Below are 24,434 nucleotides of genomic sequence, written 5' to 3' on the forward strand. Positions count from 1 at the left end.
GACCCTGAGATCACAACCCAAGCCGAAGGCAGCAGCCCAACCCACTGAGCCACCCAGGCGCCCTCTTTAAATATTTTTAATTGCATCTATATCTATTTGGATAATTAATTGTCCAATTTACAAAAATATTTAAAATCTTTCATATATTTAACTCTTCTATACATAATAAATTAAACTTATAAACATGATGGACATCAAGTTCTCTTAAATATTCCAATATTATGCATAATCTTTGACCTTTGACTGTAAAACCACAAGACTAAAATGATTATGCAGGCTACACATTTTGAATTAGAATCCTTATCTAATGTTATTTCTAATGAGTGATGGTTGACATGAAGACTAATAACCAATAACCTTCCAGATCCATGGTAAGAATGTGCTTTGACGATAGGTCGGGCCATGTGATTTGTTTTGGCCAATAAATAAGAGCAGAAGCAACATGTGTTGCTTTGATGCCAGAAAACTTCAAGAGGCAGTGCTATATTGTCTTCCCCCAGAAACATTGATCAGCATTGCTCCAGATCGTGGTGACTCTGTCAGTGTCAGTCCCTGGTATTTTCCTGTCCTTCCTTTTGTAACAACACGGGTGGAAACTGAGGGCATCATGCCAAGTGAAATTAGTCAGAAAAGAAAAATATCATGTGTTCTCTCTTATATTTGGAATCTGAAAAAGGCTTTCTACCTAGAGAGTAGAATGGTGGTTGCAAAGAGTTAGGTGCTGAGGAATATGGAGAGATGTTGGTCAAAGGGTACAAACTTCCAGGTAAAAGATGAATAGGTTCTGAGGATATAGCCACCCAGGCACCCCTAGAATGATTACAGTTTTAAAGACTGATAATACCAAGTGAAAATGTGGATCTACAGGAAATCTCAAACATTATTGATGGGAATATAAAATAATGTCATTGCTTTTGAAAAAAAATTTTATACTTTAAGTTATATGTAACACCTACACATGACCAAGTATTTCCAAAAGAAAATAAAACTATATTTCCACCCAACATCTTCTATTTGAATTTTTAAAGAACTGTATTCAGAATAGCCCAAACTAAAAACAACCCAAGTGTTCATTAGTTAATGGATTAACACATTGTGCCATATTCACACAACAAAATACTACTCAATAGTAAAAGAGTATGAACATAAGGGAATAATCTCTTATATATACAACATTGCAAATTAATTTTAAAGCATTATGCTAAGTAAAAGAAGCCAGGTACAAACACCAGATGTTATATGATTCCATAAACTACAGTGTAATGTGTAAAGAAAAGCAATTATCTAAGGTCACTGAAGACTGAGCAAAGCAGACATATGTTACAGGTAAGTCAACACTTGCTTGAAGAGAAAAATCCTAGGCAAGCTTCCTAGTTTCACCGCTCAGAGCCTGAGGACAGACAGCACCAACATTAGTGCAATGTTGTGCAACTACAATATGGATGTGATAAAACTTCTTTAATAGACTGATGAACCAAGAAGAGCAGAGTCTGGGACAACTACACAGCTGAAAAATTAAGAGGGGGCAGAGTAGAGTGAGGGGAGGATTTCTAAAAAGAGAGATAAGATAGAAACATCACATTATGCCTAAATATTTGGCGAACTTGCCATGCGCCACATGGAAAAAAAATGTAGTTTGAGTTCTGTCAAACTGCACACTCAACAACAACAACAACAACAACAACATTCTTTGAAAGTATATAACCTAATCCAGAATCTCTACAATGTATAATTCATACCCAGAACACAAATCCAAATTACACAAATTCCAATGAAATGGAAAGATGCTACACTCAAAGAAAAAAAATAATCAACAAAGACAAAAGTAGAGATGGATCAAGATGTTGGCATCAGAACAGATTTTAAACAAGCTACTATAACTCTCTTCATGGATATGGAAATACATTAATGATGAATAAAAAGACAAATCTCAGCAAAGGAATAGAAGTTATAAGAATAAAAAAGAAATTAAAGAGTGGAAAATACAATCTGAAATAAAAATTTCACCTGACAGGATTAAGAACATATTGAAGATAAAGTAAATGAACTTTAAGACAGATAAATAATAAATTAGATAAGAGAGAATTAAATGCAAAAAATGAACAGACTCAGAAAAAGTGCAACAATTGAAGATGGCCTAACATATATGCACTGATTGTACCAGGAGAGGAAAAAAAAAATAAAGGGACAGAATAAATGGATGAAGATGTGGCTTGTTTCTCAAATTTGGTGAAAATCATAAATGTACAAATTCAAGCTCATTAGAACATAAACATAGTAAATGCAAGGAAAATAACATCTGCACACATACAGTCAAATTTATGCTTCATTTGAAAGTTTTGAAAGCAGCCAGATAAAAACAACTATTAAACAACATACAGAAGAACAAAATTTACTTGAGATGAGTCAAGGTAACTCTTCAATCTCCACGAGGTAACGCAGAGATGTCAGAAATAGTAGAAATCTTGTAGATATTTACTGAAGAGATAAGCTATTTATTGAGATGTCCAAATGAGGCTATTAATTACTTCAGTTGGTGTAGGTAGTGGGAAAAGCACTATATTTGGGGGTAGAAGAGCTAAGTTAAGGTTCACATTGATCATCAAGTAGCTGAGATTCTGAACAAGTTCCTTAGACTCTCTAACTCTCTAAGTCTAATCTGCTTATCTTTAACATTGAAATAATTGCTCTACAAGGTCCTTGTGAAGATGACCTAAGACAATCCACATGAAGAGGTGCCTGGGTGGCTCACTCTGTTAAAGTGGCTGCATTCAGCTCAGGTGGGATTTCAGGGTCCTGGGACCAAGCCCAGAATTTGGATGCCTGCTCAGTGGGGAATTGACTTGTCCTTCTCCCTCTGCCCCTACCCCTGCTCCACCCCACTTGTGTGCCCACACTCTCTCCCTCTCTTTCCCTCTCAAATAAACAAATGAAATCTTGAAAAAAAAAGATGATCCATGTGAAAATGTCTGTTTTTAACATACAGACATTATAATATTTATATTATAATATCTATATAATATTTATAAATATTATAATGTTTATAATATTTAGTTGAATCCAAGTGATGTTTCATGTTTGAGTATTTCTTACAAAGATAGACTGTTTAATTTCTGCAGAAAGGCCATAATTTTGGTACTATTTTTCTGTATCCGTGTTTATGGACTAAAAATAATTGTCCAATATAAAGGCATTCAGAGTACATTGGAAACATAAGGAGAGTACGTCTATCTGCTTAAATCTAAGAAGAATCACAGTAGAGGAAGCTTCTGTCAATTGCTAACTTTCCAGTATCTAGAACCTTTTTCCATAGTATGTAGGAAAGCCTAAGGAAGGTACCATTATCATGTCCCCTAGAAAACGGATCCCCTGTGGAGGATCCGTTATAGGGCTAATATCTTCTTCCATGAAGCTAGCATTTCCAAATGTATGTGCAGAATCACAAGGAAAGAGACATATGCTTAAAATCTGAGGCACCATTCCAGAGTGAATGGAGCTGCTCACTAACAGCATTTTTCGTGACTGGGGAAGCAATTTCAGAATAGAGGTCTGGAAGGACAAGCAAGGGGCCACATCCTGAACTCTAGGAAACAAGTCTCGGGGAAGGGAAAGACAATGAATGTGTTTTTCCAAATTGTCATTGTAAGTGTCGAGCTGGTCTGTGTGGAAGCTTAAAGAACAGATGGGTAACATATCTCAGGAGCCACCACCTTGGGGAAATGTGGTTCATCACACAGCTACCACTGTCCAGATGAAAGAAGCTTTTCCAAAGCTGTGTGTGAAAGCAAAGCAAAGTACCATATGCTGATCTCTGAGAAACAAACCTGTGTGGGGTGCCATGGTCAAACTCTAGATGTGTCTCAAATTGTATGTGTGGATGCATAAAGGGAAGTGTCATCTCCTGGAGTCTAGTGTCCAAAGTGTGGGTTAGACTGTCTTTTGAATAACCATTTCTTCCTGAAGATACAAGGCTTTCAGAAAGGGTGTGTGAGAACATATGGAAAAGGACATTCTCTTAGTGTTCTCTTAGCTTATATCTGGTGTGTGGGTGAGATTAATATCATGAATTTACGTGGAATATGTGTGGTGATGTGAGGTGTGGGTGACTGAGAGAGTTGTAGCAAGTAGGCAGTGTAAGCCGGAAGGCTGGTTGCTGTATGTATGCTGATTTTGTTGTTACCTGAGAAGTGTGTGTGAGGGGAATAGGTGACATGATTGTATATAAGGGAGTGTAGCATGTTTGTAGTGCAGAGGTGTGTTTGTGTTTTGTATGGGCAATGTGTGTTGGAGATATGTACTATGTGTGGAATAGGTGTAGTGGGTGTGGAGCATAAGGTGGTGTGTGTGGTCTCAATGATGTGGGTAAGTGTGTTTGTTCTATAAGTTGTCTGTGTCATTTTTATATGGTTTGTGATGCACCTGTGCAAAATGGGTCAATGGTGAGCAGTATGAATCGTTTGACCTCGTGGGACGTTTATTATATGTGTATTATACAAGTGGTTTCAGTGTGGGGTGTGTGTGGGTGTTTTTGCTGGGCATATTTGTATAGAAAGTGGTGTGTGTTTGAGCTGTAGGCATGGCATGTATTGGAGGTGTCATGTGCCTGTTAGGGAGGTGTTGCCTATGTCTGTTGTCCTTCTGCTGTGTGTGTATGTGTGTAATCTGAGTGCTGTGTGTGGTGTTCATGGGTTTTCATGGTCCATGTGAGAGTGTGGCGTTTGGGTGGTACCTGTCTCTAGGTGGCTTACCCGTGTTGGTGTTGTAGGTGAGGTGTGACTCTTCTGGGTATTGTGTGTTCTGTATCTGGAAATTCTTGGTGGTATGCATGTTTGACCTCATGGGACGTTTTGGGTAAACTAGGTGTGATGTGCATGTGTAGTGGTATGCATGGGTGATGTCTGCCTGTGCATGTGGTATGTGTGCTGAGTATTTAGTATTTGTGGAGTGCACACCTGCCGGCTTTGTGTGGGTATTTGGCCATTAGTGCAGGTGACAAAGGTGTTGTGTGTGTGAGGGGTAAGTGTGATGTAATTAGGAGGTCCAGGCGAGGGGAGTGTGTTATCCTTGAGATAGGAGTGTGGTGTCCGTCGTGCATGTGAGTTTCAGGAGATTATGGGATGTGAGTGCCTTCTCTGTGTTTGTGTGTAACATTGATGTTCTGTGCAGGTGATTTGTATGTGTAGATTGTATGGGTCATTTTGGGTGTGACTGTATTGGAGAGGAGGTCAATGAAATGTGTGTGTTTGGTGTATGTCTGCTGTGTATGAGTTTGGATGGGGGTGTGTAGAGTCGATATGTGCCGTGCATTGTGTGTGTTGCATGCAGTGTGTATGTTTGCTTGTGTGGTCCATTCCAAATGGAATGAAATCAATCTGACAATTGTTTTAACTTTGTTTCCCTTTGTTATAGACATGGGACCAGGTAGGTGTCTCTGCAAACCTCCAGCCCAGCCTCTGCTGCCATATTACAATCCCCTATCCCTCCCAATGCCCATGGATTTCTGAGACCCAGCGAATCCTGGGGCTCAACCAAATGCACAGGTGCAATGGCTCTGCCAGACTCACAGGTTCACTGAGACACACCATTCGAATGGCCCCGGGCCTGAAGTTAGTATGGAAGTGGATACTGAGGCCAGATTTCTTCAGTAGAGATGAGCAAGTGATGATGTCAAAAAGGAAAGGACTAGCAAGCTCACCATACCAGGAATAAGAAAGAGATGTGGGCTTGGGCAAAGGGATGGCTCCAATGGCTACACCTGGGAGCCTGGGTACTTCCTACCAAAAGACAATGAAAGCTTCTGGCCCTGGCTCCTTTTCCTGTCCTTCCCATTCTGACTACAGAGAGGAGAGGCTCAGGGAGAGCAGGCCTACGTTGGGGGATGACGCTCAAGTGTTTTGAACTGGGACTCGGTGCACTCTGCCAGACAAGGGCTCTTTCAGAGCACACCCTGCCATGCACCATTCTGGGAAGGGGTGAACAATCTTTTCTTCCTCATGACAGCATGTCAGTCAGCCTGGGGAAGGACACCACTTGGCTATGTCTAAGCAGGCTGACACTAGCCAACCAACAAGAAAGCAGGACTGTGTGTGAGTGTCTCAGTGTGTGTGTGTGTTTGTGTGTTTTGGAGTTTGTGTGTGTGTGTGTGTGTGTGTGTGTGTAGGCTTCTTTGTTCATGATATGAGTAGTGTGTGGTGGTGCAGGGTGTGTGTATATGTGTGTGCGTTGTGAACTTGGGGAGTGTTTTCTGTTTCCCTGACAGGCGTGTGCTCTGTGTGTCCAGCGAGAGTCTTGGGTGTGGAATATGTGTGGTGTATGTTGCGTCTGGGCTCTGTGGGTGGTGACGGGGTGCTCATTTGCATTCATGCGTGTGTGGTGTAGGTTTGCTGTGTGTGGTGTATGTGTCTTCTGTGTGCTTTTTGTGTGACAAGTGAGGGCAGCGTATATATGTGTGTTCCCAGTGGGAGTGGTGTGTGTATGCTGTATGCCTAATATGGGTGTGCTCTCTTTGTAGCCTATGGGTGTAGGTTGTATGTGTGCTGTGTGTGACCTACTGATGCGGTGTTGGCAGGCGATGGGTTGTGCATGGTGCGTATGTGTTGTTGGTGCTGTGACCTGTGATGGAATGCGTCCATGTCCGTGAACTTCATGGAGCCCGTGGGGTGTGCCTAGGTACATGTTATATGCAGTGCAGTCAGTGAGAGAGGGTATGTGTTTGGTGATTGTACGGCTAATCGTCAGTGCACTAACCAGAGGACTTTATGCCATGCCTGCACAGGGTTAGAGGACCATCGTTTTGTGGGGGGATATTAGACAGCAATTTTGGTGGCTGAACACAGGAAAACAGAATTCGACGAAATCTGAAGCGATTCTGTGTGAGTGAGAGCTCCATGACCCCTGAATGTGACCCAAGGCACAGTTCAAAATATGGAAGGTTATGGGAGTGCCTATTTAGGGGATCTACACAGGAAGGGAAACAAACAGAAAAATCAAGCAGGGAAAGAGAGATTGAGAGTTTGTTTCCCCTTGCCCCAGGAATGTGGCCAACTCCCACCCAACCGCTTCTTGTTTGACCTACACACAAAACTATCCTGTCGAGCCTCTTCAGACACGTGAAGTTTCTGAAAGTCCCAGGTGTTCTGAAACCCAACTGGGAGGGGCCCTGCACTGCAACCTAACCACAGTACTGAGAAGTCTGTGGGAGTCTCCTCTTTCAAGCGAGCATATAGCTCTTCAACACAGACAAGGAATGATCCATAGGGCTCTTCCAGGTAAAGAAAAAGAGAAAAGGATAGGAGCACCTAGTGGGCTCTGTGGGTTAAGTATCGGACTCTTGGTTGCAGCTGAGGTCATGAGCTCATGGGTTGTGGGATCAAGCCTCCTTGACCTGGTGAGTGCTCTGTGGGGAGTCTACACAAAGATTCTCTCCCTCTGCTCCTCCCCAAGGTCAGGCGCACTCCCCATCCCTCTCTCAAACAAATCAACAATGTTCACAATGAAACCACTAGCCCAGTCTCACAACAAGCTAGCTTTATCAGGACAAAGAAAAAAGTCTGGATTGGGGTGGCGGGACATCTCTACTGGCAACAGCAGAGACTTGGTCAGCAAGAGGCTTCCATTGATCTTTTAGAAATAAGAGGCACAAAAAAAAAAAGAAAGAAATAAGAGGCACCACATCTGGCCTGAGATATTTCTCCTGCCCTTCAAGCCAGTGACTAGAGACAGCAGTCATTCAGGGAAAGCAGGGCATTCCTCTCTGTGGAAACTCCTGTGTTTGCAACTGGGCCTTTGATCAATATTCAGTGAATAGGCTCTGAAAGAGCCCTCGCAGGGACCGACCGTCAGAATTGCTGGCTGTGGGAGGGACAGCTCCATATCCCACGAATGTGAGCCAAGGGAAGGTTGCAAATTCAGTAAGCTTGGGAGAAGGGCTACAGAGGGGCCAAAGTCGTCCTTTCAATAGGAATGAAAGCAATGAGACCATTGTTTTAACTTTGATTCCCTTCACTACAGAAATGTGACCAGATGTCTCTGAAAACCTCCGGCCCAGCCTCCACTGACCTATTTTAAGCCCCTATTCCTCCCAATGTCCATGGATTTTTGAGAGCAAATTGCAACGGATCCTGGGGCCCAACCTAATGCATAGGCCCAAGGGCCCAGCCAGACTCCCAGCATAACTGAGACACAGGATTCAAATAGCCTCAGGACTGAAGCTGGTATGGAAAGAGAAGCAATGGATGCAAGTGGATACCGAGGGTCAGATTGCTTCTGCAGAGAAGAGCATGTGATGCTGTTAAGAAGGAAGGGACTAGGAGGGACAAGATGGTGGGGAAGTAGGAGGAGGCACCTTTTCAACTTGTACCATAAAGTGAGCTGATTACCTACCAAAGAACTCCGATCACCCACGAAATCAGCCTGAGATCAGAATTATACACTTCTGGATCTCTCCAGGGGTAGAATATGCCAGTGGGCAGGTAAAGTGGAGTGGGAATGGCGAACTGATATTGGAAGATAAACAAAAGGGGGAGGGAGCCACCAGAGGCGACCGGTTGGAAAGTAATACCCCAACACGAGAGTGCCCTGTGTCTGGGGACCAGCATTAACTTGGAGACTGGTTGAAAGCACTCCAAAAGAGCAAAGGTTCGCGGGGGGGGGGGGGGGGGGGGGGGGGGGGGGGGAATCGGGGCAGCTAGGGAAAGTGGCTTAAGTCCCCAGTCCCAGGACAGTCTCCCCTCACACTGAGCCAGAGAGACTGCAGAGGACAAACAAGGTGTTTGTCCCTTAGCCCCCAGCGCGCTCGAGAACGCATGGGGTCCAGCTCCTGTGAGGGGATGGGAGCCTCGCCAGATGACAGAATGCGCAAGCCCTGCTATACAGCCTGAGATGCGCGGGCCACTCATTCTCCCCTAAGAGAGGTACTTAAAGGCCCGGCCAGTGCTCTTTGACCCGTGCCATTGTTTCAGAGCCTCAGACACATGCCCCAAACTCTACCCTGAGAGAGGTGCGTGAAAGCCCAGCCTGGTGCTTACGGACCTGCGCTCCGTTCTCAGAGCCTGAAATGCGTGCACAACCCATAGCCTCCCCTGAAAGAGGGGCACGCAAGCCAAGCGCTCTTAGACCCAGAAAGACCAGGCGCTCCCAGCCCGAGCCAGCGGGAAAATCTCAGTGTGCAATCGCTGCTTGGAACCTCTCTGGCAGTCTGGAGCTGCCCAGACAGTGGCTGCTGCCGTGGTTTTGGGTACAAGCAAAAAATCCTGCATCCCAGGGACCGACACTTGGAACCTGCTCTGCCAGTGGTCAAGGGGGAACTTACTTGGGCTCTGCAGCCAGACTGAGGCTTCTAAGAGGGAGGTCAGGGTGCGGTATGTTTTCCTCTAAAACTACAAAAACCATCAAAAGCGGTCAAGGTGAGAGAAAAAAAAAAGTGAACAAACATAAAAACCGCCAGAGAACAAAAGCCTGGAAAAAAAAACAGTTTGCTCAGAGCCCACCCCCTTTCAGGGAGTGGGAAGACTTAACTCAGGGAACATCACTGACTGAAAACCCACGTGACACGCCCCTCCCCCAGAAAACCAACCAAGAAAAAAAAAAAAAAGACCACAAGAGAACAACCACCACTACTTCATAGGACAACTTTTATTTTTAACTCGTTTCCACTATTATGGTTCTTTTATATATATATATAGAGATAATTTTTTAACCTATTTACCATCACAGTGAGCTGTCCATCAAACTCCATAATAACCTTCTAACCTGAACTTTTTGATACATACACCTATGTTTTTCTTTTTGCATTTCTATTTTTTGAATTTTTTTAAATTTTAGTTTAGTTTAGTCTAGTTTATTCCTTTTTATTTTTATTTTCTAATATTCATAGAGAGCTAAACTTCAAAGTAATCCCCTTTCCCCAATCAATACTACCCCTATAGAAAAATCAATTTTTAATCCCCTTTATCTTAGGAAAGTTGAGTCATTTAACAAAGATATCAAGATACATCCAGGAAGAATCAAAACAACCTTCCTCGCCCACACTGAGAATTTATAACCACTCTCCCATCTTTTTCTTCCATCACTGTTTCTGTTTTTCTGTTTGTCCTGATAGTATATATCTGACACTTGGGGTTCTTTTTGACGAGGTTCTTCCTTTATTTGCATATTTTTTTTCTCTTGTCATATACTTGTATCAGTCTTTATGTTTGTCTGTTCTTGTTTGTATACTTCATAAATCTTACCTTGGGGCCCATTTGGGCTGAACCTTCTCTTTCATCTTCTCTTTCTTTCCTGTCTCTCTCTCACTTTCTCTATTTATTTTCTTTTTCTTTTCTTTTGTCTCTCACATGGGTGGGGAATCCTGATTGCTCAGAAGTGTTCCAGGATGCACCTTGACTGCACCACAGTCGATACATCCAGATACATCTGTTCAGTCATCTCTCACCAAAATGACTAGGAAGAGGAATGCCCAACAGAAGAAAAATACAGAGAATGGACCTTCTGCAACAGAGCTAATGGCTATCAACATAGACAATATGTCAGAAAGAGAATTCAGACTAACAATTATCCAGGCAATAGCTAGGTGGGAGAAAGCCATGGATGACCAAACGGAATTGATTAGGGCTGAGCTGAAAGCGACCAGAGATGATGTTCACAATGTTGGGGTGGAGTTAAAGCTACCAGGGCTGAGGTTCACAATGCTCTCAATGAGTTCCAATCTAATCTAAACTCTTTAAGCTAGGGTAACTAAGACAGAATATAGAATTAGTGACCTGGAGTACAAACATATAGAGAGAAAGGATCAGGAGGAAGCCTGGAACAAACAGCTTAGAAGCCACGAAAACAGAATCAGGGAAATAAATGATGCCATGAAACGTTCCAACGTCAGAATTATTGGAATCCCTGAAGGGGAGGAGAAAGAAAGAAATCTAGAAGATATAGTGGAAAAAGTTCTTCATGAAAATTTCCCAGTCTCGTGAATAGAATGAGCGTTCATGTACTAGAGGCTGAATGGTCTCCACCCAAGATTATACATTCCAAAAAAACATCATGACACCTGATAGTCAAATTGAGGAATCATAATTGTAGGTATAATCTCTTGAAAGCCACTAGGACAGAGAGTCTCCTTACTTACAAAGGAAAGCCCATCAGAATAACGTTAGATCTGTCCACAGAGATGTGGCAAGACAGAAAGGGCTGGCAAGAGATATTCAGGGCACTAAATGAGAAGAACATGCAGCCAAGAATACTTTATCCAGCAAGACTGACATTCAAAATGGATGGAGAGATAAAGAGTTTCCAAGACCAGCAAGGCTTAAAAGACTATGAAACCACCAAGCCAATACTGCAGGAAATGTTAAGGGGGGGGTTCTATAAAAGAGGAAAAATCCTAAGAATAGCATTGAACAGAAATAGACAATCTACAGAAATAAAGACTTCAAAGGTAACAAGATGTCAATAAAAACGTATCTCTCAATAATCACTCTCAATGTGAATGGCCTAAATGCGCCCATAAAACGGCACAGGGTTGCAGATTGGATAAAATGACGGGACCCATCCATATATTGTGTACAAGAGACCCATTTTGAACCTAAAGATACACCCAGACTGAAAGTGAAGGGGTGGAGAAGCATCTTTCATGCCAATGGGCCTCAAAAGAAGGCTGGGGTAGCAATTCTCATATCAGATAAATTAGACTTTAAACTAAAGACTGTAGTCAGAGATACAGAAGGACACTGCATAATCCTTAAAGGGACTATCCACCAAGATGATCTAACAAATGTAAATATCTATGCTCCCAATATGGGAGCAGCCAATTACTTAAGAACACTGCTAATCAAGATAAAGTGTCATACTGATATGAATAAACTAATCGTAGGAGATCTTAACACACCTCTTTCAGAAATGGACAGATCATCAAAGCAGAAAATCAATAAAGAAACAAGAGCATTGAATGACACATTGGACCAGATGGACCTCATAGATATATACAGAACATTCCACCCTAAAACAACAGAATACTCATTCTTCTCAAGTGCAAATGGAACCTTCTCCAGAATAGACCACATACTGGGTCACAAATCAGGACACAACCGATAACAAAAGACTGAGATTATTCCCTGCATATTCTAAGATCACAATGCTTTGAAACTGGAGCTCAATCACAAAGACAAGTTCCAAAGGAATTCAAACACCTGGAAGCTAAAGGCCACCTTGCTTAAGGATGCTTGGATCAACCAGGAGATCAAAGAAGAACTAAAACAATTCAGGAAACCAATGAGAAAAGAAAACACTTCAGCCCAAAACCTATGGGATACAGCAAAGTTGGCCCTAAGGGGAAAATACATAGCCATCCAAGCCTCCCTCAAAAAAAAATTGAAAAATCCAGAATACACCAGCTGTCTCTACACCTTAAAGAACTGGAGAATCAACAACAAATCAAACCAAACATATAAGAAGGGAAATAATCAAGATAAGAGGTGAGATCAATGAGGTAGAAACCAGAGATACAGTAGAACATATCAGTAAAACTAGAAGCTGGTTTTTTGAAAGAATCAATAAGATCAATAAGCCACTGGCCACACTAATCCAAAAGAAAAGAGAGAAAGCCCAAATTCATAAAATTATCTATGAAAAGGGAGAGATCACAACGAACACCAAGGAAGTAGAAACAATCATCAGAAGTTATTATCAACAGTTATATGCCAATAAGCTGAGAAATCTAGAAAAAATGGATGCATTCCTGGAAAACTATAAACTCCCAAAGTTGAACCAGGAAGAAATCAACAACCTGAATAGACCAATATCTTGTAATGAGATTGAAGCAGTGATCAAAAACCTCCCAAAAAACAAGAGCCCAGGACCTGACGGATTTCCTGGGGAATTCTACCAAACCTTCAAAGAAGAAATAACACCTATCCTCCTAAAGCTGTTTCAAAAAATTGAAGCAGAAGGAAATCTTCCAGACTCTTTCTATGAAGCCAGCATTACCCTGCTCCCCAAACCAGGCAAAGACCCTACCAAAAAGGAGAATTTCAGACCAATATCACTGATATATACAAATGCTAAGATTCTCAACAAGATCCTAGCCAACAGGATCCAACAGCACATTAAAAAGATTATCCACCATGATCAGGTGGGATTAATCCCTGGGCTACAAGGATGGTTCAACATTCGCAAATCAATCAATGGGATACAACAAATTAATATGAGAAGAGAGAAGAACCACATGGTCCTCTCAATTGATGCAGAAAGACATTTGACAAAATCCAGCATCCGTTCCTGATTAAAACCCTTCAAAGTATAGGGATCGAGGGAACATTCCTGAACCATCAAATCTATCTATGAAAGACCGACAACAAATATCATCCTCAATGGGAAAAAGCTTGCAGCCTTCCCGTTGAGATCAGGAACAAGAAAAGGATGCCCACTCTCACCATTCTTTTTTTTTTTTTTTAAAGATTTTATTTATTTATTTGACAGAGGGAGATCACAGCAGGCAGAGAGGCAGGCAGAGAGAGGGGAAGGGAAGGAAGCAGGCCCCTGCTGAACAGAGAGCCCGAAGCGGGACTCAATCCCAGGACTCTGAGATCATGACCTGAGCCGAAGGCAGCGGCCTAACCCACTGAGCCACCCAGGCACCCCCACTCTCACCATTCTTGTTCAACATAGGATTAGAAGTCCTAGCAACAGCAATGAGACAACAAAGAGAAATAAAAGGTATCCAAATTGGCAATGAAGAAGCCAAACACTCTCTTCGCAGATGTCATCATTCTTTATATGGAAAACCCAAAAGACTCCACCCCCAACTACTAGATCTCATACAGCAATTCAGCAACGTGGCAGGATACAAAATCAATGTACCGAAATCAGTAGCTTTCTTATACACTAACAATGAAAATACAGAAAAGGAAATTAGAGAATCAATTCCATTTACTATAGCACCAAGAACCATAAGATACCTGGGAATCAACCTAACCAAAGAGGTAAAGGATCTGTGTTGGGAACTGTTTGCGTTGTTATGGCTCTGGAAGCCTGGATAAGAAGTGAACTTGGACACACTTGGGGACGCCCTTGTGTGCCAAGGGAACTTGGAGCAAGTCCATGAAGGCTATTCAGGGTGAAAATAACATCTGCGTAGTTTTATGTGATTCACTTATGACTTATCTTGAGAAAAAACACATTCTTGGAACCTTAAGATTATATCAAAAGTCTGGAGGTTAAAAGCCTGTTAACATCCTGCCTGACTCATTTTTCACTGATGTATTTTATTTGATTGAGTATTGATACCAGCATTGTGCTGAACCTGTATAAAAGTGGTTACATGAAGAAATAAAGTTACTACTCGCCTGAGATGGAGTAGTCCTCCTTAGCCCACTCTCTCTCTATCTCTCTCTCTCTCCCTCTTTTCCTTAAATCTCCCAGCCCTACTTTCAGGTGTTGTTCTCTGGCTGGACCAGCAGATCTGTATTCGAGGAACTACAGAACACTCATGAAAGAAATGGAAGAAGACACAAAAAGGTGGAAGACCATTCCATCTTGGATCAGAAGAATAAACATTGTTAAAATGTCTATACTGCCTAGAGCAATCTATACTTTTAATGCCATTCCGATCAAAATTCCACTGGTATTCTTCAAAGAGCAGGAGCAAATAATCCAAAAATTTGTATGGAATCAGAAGAGACCCCGAATTGCTAAGGAAATGTTGAAAAACGAAACTAAAACTGGGGGCATCACGTTAACTGATTTCAAGCTATATTACAAAGCTGTGATCACCAATACAGCATGATACTGTCATAAAAACAGACACATAGACTAGTGGAGCAGAGGAGAGAGCCCAGATATAAACCCTCAACTCTATGGCCAATTAATCTTTGACAAAACAGAAAAAAATATACAGTGGAAAAAAGACAGTCTCTTCAATAAATGGTGCTGGGAAAACTGGGCAGCTATATGTAGAAGAATGAAACTCAACCATTCTCTTACACCGTACACAAAGATAAACTCAAAATGGATAAAAGACCTCAACGTGAGACAGGAATCCATCAGAATCCCAGAGAAGAACATAGGCAGTAATCTCTTCGATATCAGCCACAGAAACTTCTTTCACGATATGTCTCCAAAGGCAAAGGAAACAAAAGCGAAAATGAACTTTTGGGACTTTGTCAAAATCAAAAGCTTCTGCACAGCAAAGGAAACAGTCAAGAAAACAAAGAGGCAACCCACGGAATGGGAGAAGATATTTGCAAATGACAGTACAGACAAAAGATTGATATCCAGGATCTATAAAGAACTCCTCAAACTCAACATACACAAAACAGCCAATCATATCAAAACATGGGCAGAAGATATGAACAGACACTTCTCCAATCAAGACATACCAATGGCTATCAGACACATGAAAAAATGTTCATCATCACTAGCCATCAGGGAGATTCAAATTAAAACCACATTGAGATATCACCTTACACCAGTTAGAATGGCCAAAATTAGCAAGACAGGAAACAACATGTGTTGGAGAGAATGTGGAGAAAGGGGAACCCTCTTCCACTGTTGGTGGGAATGCAAGTTGGTGCAGCCTCTTTGGAGAACAGTGTGGAGATTCCTCAAGAAATTAAAAATAGAGCTTCCCTATGACCCTGCAATTGCACTCCTGGGTATTTACCCCAAAGATACAGATGGAGTGAAAAGAAGGGCCATCTGTACCCCAATGTTTATAGCAGCAATGGCCACTGTTGCTAAACTGTGAAACCAAGATGCCCTTCAAAGGATGAATGGATAAGGAAGACGTGGTCCATATACAGTATGGAGTATTATGCCTCCATCAGAAAGGATGAATACCCAACTTTTGTAGCAACATGGACAGGATTGGAAGAGATTATGCTGAGTGAAATAAGTCAAACAGAGACTGTCAATTATTATATGGTTTCACTTATTTGTGGAGCATAACAAATAGCTTGGAGGACATAGGGAGTTAGAGAGGAGAAGGGAGTTGGGGAAAATTGGAAGGGGAGGTGAACCTCGAGAGACTATGGACTCTGAAAAACAATCTGAGGGTTTTGAAGGGGTGGAGGATGGGATGTCGGGGTACCAGGTGGTGGGTATTGGAGAGGGCATGGATTGCATGGAGCACTGAGTGTGGTGCAAAAATAATGAATACTGTTATGCTGAAAATAAATAAAAAATAATTTTTTTAAAAAAAAGAAGGGACGGACTAGCAAGCACACTTTGCTAGCAAGTACACCGTATATCAGGAATTAGAAACAGCTGTGGGATTGGGCAAAGGGAACCTCCATTGGCTGCACCTGAGGGCCCTGTCAACAAGCTGCCTGGATTCTTCCTGCCAAAAGACAATGAAAGTCTGTCCCTGGCTCCTTTTCCTGCCCTTCCCACTCTGAGTACAGGGAGGATTGGCTCAGGGAGAGCAGGGCTGCTTTGGGGGGCAACTCTCAAGAGTGTTGCACTGGGACTCGGTGCACTCTACAGAGCACCGAGTTCTGGCAAGGGCTCTTTCAGAGCATGGCCTGCCATGCAGCATTCAGGGCAAGGGTGAACAATCTTTTCTTCTTCAGGAAGACATATCAGTCATCCTGGGGAAGGAGACAGCCTGGCTATGTCTAAGCAGGCTGACACCAGTCAACCAAGAAGGAGTGTGTGTGTGTGTGTGTGTGTGTGTGTGTCTGTCTGTCTGTCTGTGTGTAGACTTTGTTCATTATATGAGTAGTGTGTGTTGGTGCTCAGTGTGTGTGTGTGTGTGTGTGTGTGTGGTCAGTGTTGTTTCAGCATGATATGAATCTGACGGGTGTTCTGACTCTTGAGGAGGTTGTGTGTTTTACATAAGTGTGTTGAATCGGTGAGTGTATCTCTGTGCTTGAGGTGTGTTCAGTGCAGGCAGTTCATGAGTCATATGGTTGTGTTGTGTGTCTTGTGTGTTGTATGTGGCGTTGTTGTGTGATGGAGATGTGTTCCATATGATGGATATTTTTGTTTCTCTAGTGCATATTTGTGGGGCTGGGTGGTGTGCATGTATGATATCCATGCACTGTGTTAGTGGGGTATGCGTTTGCGTGGGTAGTTTGTGTTCTTCGCTTCTGGTGTGTGCGCGGTATGGTTTTGGGTGGACAAGGTGTGCTGGGTTTGGTGTATCTAAGAGGTGTGCATGATGTGTGTGTGAGGATGCGTTGTAACGTGGTCTCTGTGTGGTTTGCTTGTAGGAGATAAGTGTTGTGCGTGGTGATTCACGGTGTGTATATGGTGTGCATGTATTGTGTGCATGTATGGTGTGCCTACCATGTTTGGTGCATGGCATGCTATTAGGTGGGATATGTAACATGAGTTTCTGGTATATAAGTGGTGTGTGTTGTTATGTGACCAGTGTCTATGTAGTGTATGCCTATAATTTATGCTGTCTGTGCAGTGTTCATTGTATTGTGTAAAGGATGGCTGTGTGTGTTGGTTTGGGTATGGTTTCAGTGTGCACGTTTGGCATATGTCTGGTGTGTGTGAGATTTATACAAGGAATTCCTGTGGTACCTGAGTGTTGTTGTGAGGTGTGAGTGATGGGTAGAGTTGTGGCATGTAGTCAGCGGATGTGGGGACTGTGGGTGGTGGAGGATGTGGGGAGTATGTGTGGTGATTTCTTTGTTGCCTGTCGAGTGTGTGAAAGGGGAACAGGTGACGTGATTGCCCATAAGAGTGTGGAGTGTTGTTGAGGTGGGGTGGTGTGTTTGTTTTGTATGGGTGGTTGGGTGGTGTGTGCTGGAGATATGTGTTCTGTGTGGAATAGGTGTAGTGGGTGTGGAGCATAGGGTGGTATGTGTGGTCTCAAAGATGTGGTAGGTGTGTGTGTTCTAGATGTTGTCTGTGTTGTGTCTATACGGTTTGTGATGGACATGTGCAAAATGGGTCAACAAAGAGTGGTATGAATCAGTCGGATGTGTGTTATACAAGTGGTTTCAGTGTGGGGTGTGTGGGGGTGCTTTTTGATGGGCATAGTTTGGATGGCATGAGAAGTGTGTTGGCGCTGTAAGGATGGTGTGATGTGCCTGTGAGGGAGGTGTTGTCTATGTCTTCTGTCCTTCTGGTGTGTGTGGTGTGTGTGTGTGTGTGCTCTGAGTGCTGCATGTGGTGATCATGGGTTGTCACAGGTCATGTGTGAGTGTGGTCTATGGGTGGTACCTGTCTCTGGGTCACTGACCCATGTTGGTGCTGTAGGTGTGGTGTGACTCTTCTGTGTATTGTGTGTTCCTTTTCTGGGATTTCTTGGTGGTGTGCATGTTTGGCTGTCTTGGGACGTTTTGGGTGTCTTGTGTGTGTCGTGCCTGTGTAGTGGTGTGATGCATGAGTGATGTCTGCCTGTGTGCGTGTGACATATGCGCATTTAATATTTGTGGAGTGCATGCCTGCAGGCTTTGTGTGTGTGTTTGGCCATGAGCGCATGTGCCATATGTGTTGTGTGTGAGGGGTACATGTATTTGTGAGGTCCAGGCGAGGGGGATGTGTCATCCTTGAGGTAGGAGTGTGGTGTCTGACATGCATGTGACTTTTGCGAGGATATGTGCTGTGAGTGCCTTCTCTGTGTTTGTCTGTAACCGTGCAGGTGATCTGTATGTGTAAATTGGATGAGGCATTCTGGGTGTGACTGTGTTCAAGAGAAGGTTGATGAAATATGTGTGTATGGTGTATGTCTGCTGTGTATGGTTTTGGACGGGTGTGTGTAGAGTACATGTGTGACATGCATTGTGTGTGTTACACGCACTGTGTGTGAGTGTGTGTGTGTGTTGGGAACTTGGGGAGGGTTTTTTATGTTTACTGGATAGGCGTGTGCTACCTGTGTCCTGCGACAGTCTTGGTTTTGGCACATGTGTGGTGTATGTTGCATCTGGGCACTGTGAGTGGTGTTGGAGTGCTGATTTGCATTCATGTGTGTGTGGTGTAGTTGTGCTGTGTGTGCTATATGTGTCTTCTGTGCGACGTGTGAGTGCTGTGTATATGTGTGTGTTCTGTGTGGGAGCGGTGTGTGTATGGTGTATGCCTAGTATGGGTGTGCTGTCTTTGTAGCATCTAGGTGTAGGTTGTAGGTGTGCTGTGTGTGTCATCTATTGGTGCAGAGTCGGCAGGCGATGGGTTGTGCGTGGTGTGTATGTGTAGTGGATGGTCTTGGTGTGTGATGGAATATGTCAGTGTGTGTGGATTTTGTGGAGCCCATGGGGTGTGCCTGGGTGTGTGTTACATGCAATGACAGAAGGCATGTGTTTGGTGATTATATGGCTAATCATCCATGCACTAACCACAGCACCTGCACGGGGTTGGAGGACCATCATTTTGGGGTGGGGGATATCAGACAGCAATTATGGTGCCTGAAAACAGAAAAACAGTCAGAATTCTTCAAAATCTGGGACAATTCTGTGTGAGTGAGAGCTCCATGACCCCTGAATGTGAGCCAAGACACAATATGAAAAATGGACGGTTATGGGAGTGCCTATTTAGGGGATCCACGCAGGTAGGGAAACAAACAGAAAAATCAAGCAGGGAAGGAGAGAGTGAAGTTTGTTTCTCCTTTCCCCAGGACTGAGGCTAACTCCCATCAAAATGGCTTGTTGGCCTACCCACAAAGGTTTCCTGCTGAGCCTCATCAGACACCTGAATTTCCCGGAGGTCCCAGGTGTTCTGAAACCCAACTGGGAGGAGCCCTGCGCTGCAACCTAACCACAGTCCTGAGAAGTCTGTGGGAGTCTATTGCTCTTTGACATGGACACAGAATGATCCGTAGGGCTCCTCTAGTTACAGGAAAAGAGAAAAGGATAGGAGCACCTGGTAGGCTCTGTGGGTTAAGTATCTGACTCTTGGTTGCAGCTGAGGTCATGATCTCATGGGTTGTGGGGTGGAGTGTCTTTGTCCTGGTGCATGCTCTGCAGGGAGTCTACACAAAGATTCTCTCCCTCTGCCCCTCCCCCAAGTCATGCACACTTCCCATCCCTCTCTTTCGAGCAAATCAGCAGCATTCAGAATGGAACCACTAGCCCAGTCTCCCATCAAAACCCATCATTTGGCCTACACACAAATGTTTTCTGCCATGCTTCGGGCTAGGATTTGGTTTCACTAAAGTGGAAGTGTTAAGGAACCTACGTGCTGAAACACACAACCCCTATGGTTCCAAACCTATGTTTCAGGTATAATATCCTTGAATCTGAGAAAGAGCACTGAGAAAGTGCCTTACACCTAACCCTAATACTGCTGCAGTGAGTTGAATGCCTTCTACTCTGTTGCATAATAATCTGGACTTTGAGACAGAGCACTGAGTGTAAACCTTCTTCACTGAACTTTGGAAGCAGCTCCCATACATGGGTGTGGACTCAGAAGAAAGGGCCATAGGAAACATGGCAGAGGGGAATCCGATGCAACAACTAAACTTCCTTTGCAAAGAGAATGGGAAAGAATAAAGTACTATGCTATCCCAGGACCACATTGGTTCAGAATCTAACTAGCAACCTAGAACATAGAGCATGATGACAGAGGTCATTTCACGTAAACGAACATTTCCATGAACATTTTATAAAAGTAAAAAGGTTTCCTAGTACAATTCTAAGACAAAAAACAGCTTTTGTGGAACAGTCCTTCAGCTACCCATGTCTCCCTCAAAGAATGAAGCTCTTGGGATATTGTTACTTGAAAACCTAAGGAAGATGCCCCCCTCTATTTGACTCTGAGAAACGAGGGTGTGGATCTGAATTTTTCAATGACCACTTTGTTTCCTGAGTGTTGAATCATTTTCAAATATATGTGTGGAACAAAAGGACTGTACTGCGTGCCCATAGCTGTAAGTTACCAAACAGTGTAATCATGGCCTTTCAGCCACCACTTCTTCCTGAAGCTGCAAGCTCTTACAGAGGGGCTGTGAAAAGTGAAGGAGAGCTTCATCTTGCTTGCATAGAGTAATAAGAAAGTGTTTAGAAGGCTACCTTCAACAAAAAACTTGTGTCCTAAGTGTTATGCCTACAGGACACAATATATTAGTGGAGAGTGGTGTAAAAATTTTTAGAAATTTGTGTTTGAGAAGATTAACAGAAGAGTCTTACATTTCATGTTGCAAAACTGTCAGTTCCAATCATTGCAATGTGTCTACACTTTCAAAATTCTTTTCCACCACGTGTAAAAATCTGATGCAACTGCTATACACATAACCCTGATCAACCAATTCTTAGGACAATGCAACTTTCCAAGAGTATGTTGATGCAAGAAAATAGGCTCCTCAAATGAGTCTGTGAGGGTGTGTAAGAGAACTCTTGTAAGCTTAACTCCAAGAAACAAGAATCTTTTGGAAAGGATCTTCTTTCACAAAAGGCAAGTGTTCAAAAGCTTACATACTGAATTACACATTCCCTTTGTTTCCAAACATATCTGTTTGGTGTGATAGCCTGGACTGTGAGAAAGACCATGAGAGGAAAGCACCATACACAGAACCCGAATCCTGGTGCTCTGTGTGGAATGCTTCCTATTGTGCTAGGTGATAGCCTTGATTCTGAAAGAGAACACTGAACTTGAACCTCCTTGATTGATTGATGGAAGAAGCTCCCAAAAGTAGGTGTGGACTGAGAAGAAAGTGCCATTAGAAACATGGCTGTGGGGAAAGAGAAACCAAAACTAAACTCCCTTGCAAAGGGGAATGGGAAAGCATAAGGAAGGTGGTATGTGCTCCAAGAAGCCTGTTGGTGCAGAATGTAACTAGCAAGCAAGAGCATATAGTAGTATGGTTACAGAGGCTATTTCAGATAAACAAATGGAAGACTTAAAGAAAGCGTCCCATACATAATTCTGAGGAATAAGGCAGAGTTCAATGTGTCTTCTGACTAATGATATGACTTAGGATGAGAAGGGTAAGTGAAAAGGCAGGTGAGTGAGTCGAACTTAAGACCTGCATGATTAGACGGAACTCAGAACAAGGCAAAGGACCTGCATTCAACAAAGTTTAGTTTTGGCAAAACACAAGCATCTTCAAGGTGTTTGTGTTGTGCAGGCACGGCGTGCTTTTTGGTGGGAGAAGTGTTGTGAGTTTCTGGTATATAAGTGGTGTGTGTTGTTACATAACCAGTGCTTATGTAGTGTATGCATGGAATTTATGCTGCTTGTGCAGTGTGCACTGTATTGTGTAAAGGATGTCTGTGTGTGTAGGTTTTGGCACGGTTTCTGTGTCTGTGTTTGGCATGTGTCTGGTGTGTGTGAGATTAATATAAGGAATTCCTGTGGTCCATGTATGGTGATGTGAGGTGTGGGTGAGGCATGTGATGTGAGCTGTGGCATGTAGGCAGTGGATGCGGGGAGTGTGAGTGCTGTATGTGTGGTGATTTCTTTGTTGCCTATGCAGTGTGTGTGAGGGGAATAGGTGATGTGCTCATAAGGGAGTATAGTGTGTTTGCGATGCAGTGGTGCATTTGTGTTCTGTAAGGGTGGTGTGTGCTGGAGATATGTGTTCTGTGTGGAATAGGTGTAGTGGGTGTGGAGCATAGGGTGTTGTGTGTGGTCTAGATGATGTGGTAGGTGTGTGTTCTATGTGTTGTCTGTGTCATGTCTATGTGATTTGTGATGGACAAGTGAACAATGGGTCAACAATGAGTGGTATGAATCTGTTGGGTGTGTGTTATACAAGTAGTTTCATTGTGGGGTGTGTGGGGGTGATTTTGCTGGGCATGGTTTGTATGGTGTGTGGTGTTTGTGCTGTATGGATGTTGTGATGTGCCTGTGAGGGAGGTTTTGCCTATGTCTGCTGTCATCTGTTGTGTGTGTGTGTGTGTGTGCTGAGTGCTGTGTGTGGTGTTCATGGGTTTTCATGGTCCAGGTGTGAGTGTGGTGTATGGGTGGTACCTGTCTCTGGGTGACTTACTGTGTTGGTGTTGTAGGTGTGGTGTGACTCTTCTGGCCTTTTTATGTGCTCTTTCTGGAATTTCTTAGTGGTATGCATGTTTGGACTCATTGTGAAGTTTTGGGCATCCTGTGTGTATAGTGCCTGGGTAGCGGTGTGGTGCATGGGTGATGTCTGCCTCTGGGCATGTGACATGTGTGCTGGGTTCTTAGTATTTGTGGAGTGCATGCCTGTAGGCTTTGTGTGTGCGTTTGGCCATGTGTGCATGTGATATGCATGGTGTGTGTGTGAGGGGTACATGTGATGTATTTGTGAGGTCTAGCTGAGGGGAATGTGTCCTCCATGAGGTACAAGTGTGGTGTCTGTTGTGTGTGTGAGTTTTGGTTGGATATGAGCTATGTGCCCTCTGTGTGCTTGTATGAAATCGAGTTCTGTGTAGTGATCTGTATATGTAGATTCTATGGGGCATTTTGGCTGTGACTGTGTTGGATAAAATGTTGAAGAAATGTGTGTGTATGGTGTATGTCTGCTGTATATGGTTTTGGATGGGTGTGTGTAGAGTAGGTGTGTGGAGAGCATTGTGTGTGTTGCACTCATTGTGTGTGTGTGTTTTTGTGTGTTTCGTGAACTTGGGGAGTGTTTTCTGTTTATTTAAAATAATTTTTAAATTTTTAATAAACATATAATGTAATCAGATACATAAAAAAATGTTCATCATCACTAGCCATCAGGGAGATTCAAATTAAAACCACATTGAGATATCACCTTACACCAGTTAGAATGGCCAACATTAGCAAGACAGGAAACAATATGTGTTGGAGAGGATGTGGAGAAAGGGGAACCCTCTTACACTGTTGGTGGGAATGCAAATTGGTGCAGCCTCTTTGGAGAATATTTACCCCAAAGATACAGATGTCATGAAAAGAAGGGCCATCTGTACCCCAATGTTTATAGTAGCAATGGCCACGGTCACCAAACTGTGGAAAGAACCAAGATGCCCTTCAACAGATGAATGGATAAGGAAGATGTGGTCCATATACACTATGGAGTATTATGCCTCCATCAGAAAGGATGAATACCCAACTTTTGTAGCAACATGGACGGGACTGGAAGAGATTATGCTGAGTGAAATAAGTCAAGTAGAGAGAATCAATTATCATATGGTCTCACTTATTTGTGGAGCATAACAAATAACATGGAGGACATGGGGAGTTAGAGAAGAGAAGGAAGTTGGGGGGAAATTGGAAGGGGAGGTGAACCATGAGAGACTATGGACTCTGACAAACAATCTGAGGGTTTTGAAGGGGTGGGAGGTGGGAGGTCGGGGTACCAGGTGGTGGGTATAATAGAGGGCACGGATTGCATGGAGCACTGGGTGTCCTGCAAAAATAATGAATACTGTTATGCTGAAAATAAAAAATAAATTAAAAAAAATAATAAAATGAATTTGATGAAGTCCCAAAAGTTTATTTTCGCTTTTGTTTCCTTTGCCTTTGGAGACATATCTTGAAAGAAGTTGCTGTGGCTGATACAAAACTCTTCTGCACAGCAAAGGAAACAGTCAAAAAAACAAAGAGGTAACCCATGG

The sequence above is a fragment of the Mustela putorius genome, unplaced genomic scaffold, assembly GCF_011764305.1.
Source record: "Mustela putorius furo isolate JIRA1106 unplaced genomic scaffold, ASM1176430v1.1 tig00003834_pilon_pilon_pilon, whole genome shotgun sequence".
NCBI classification, from domain to species: domain Eukaryota; kingdom Metazoa; phylum Chordata; class Mammalia; order Carnivora; family Mustelidae; genus Mustela; species Mustela putorius.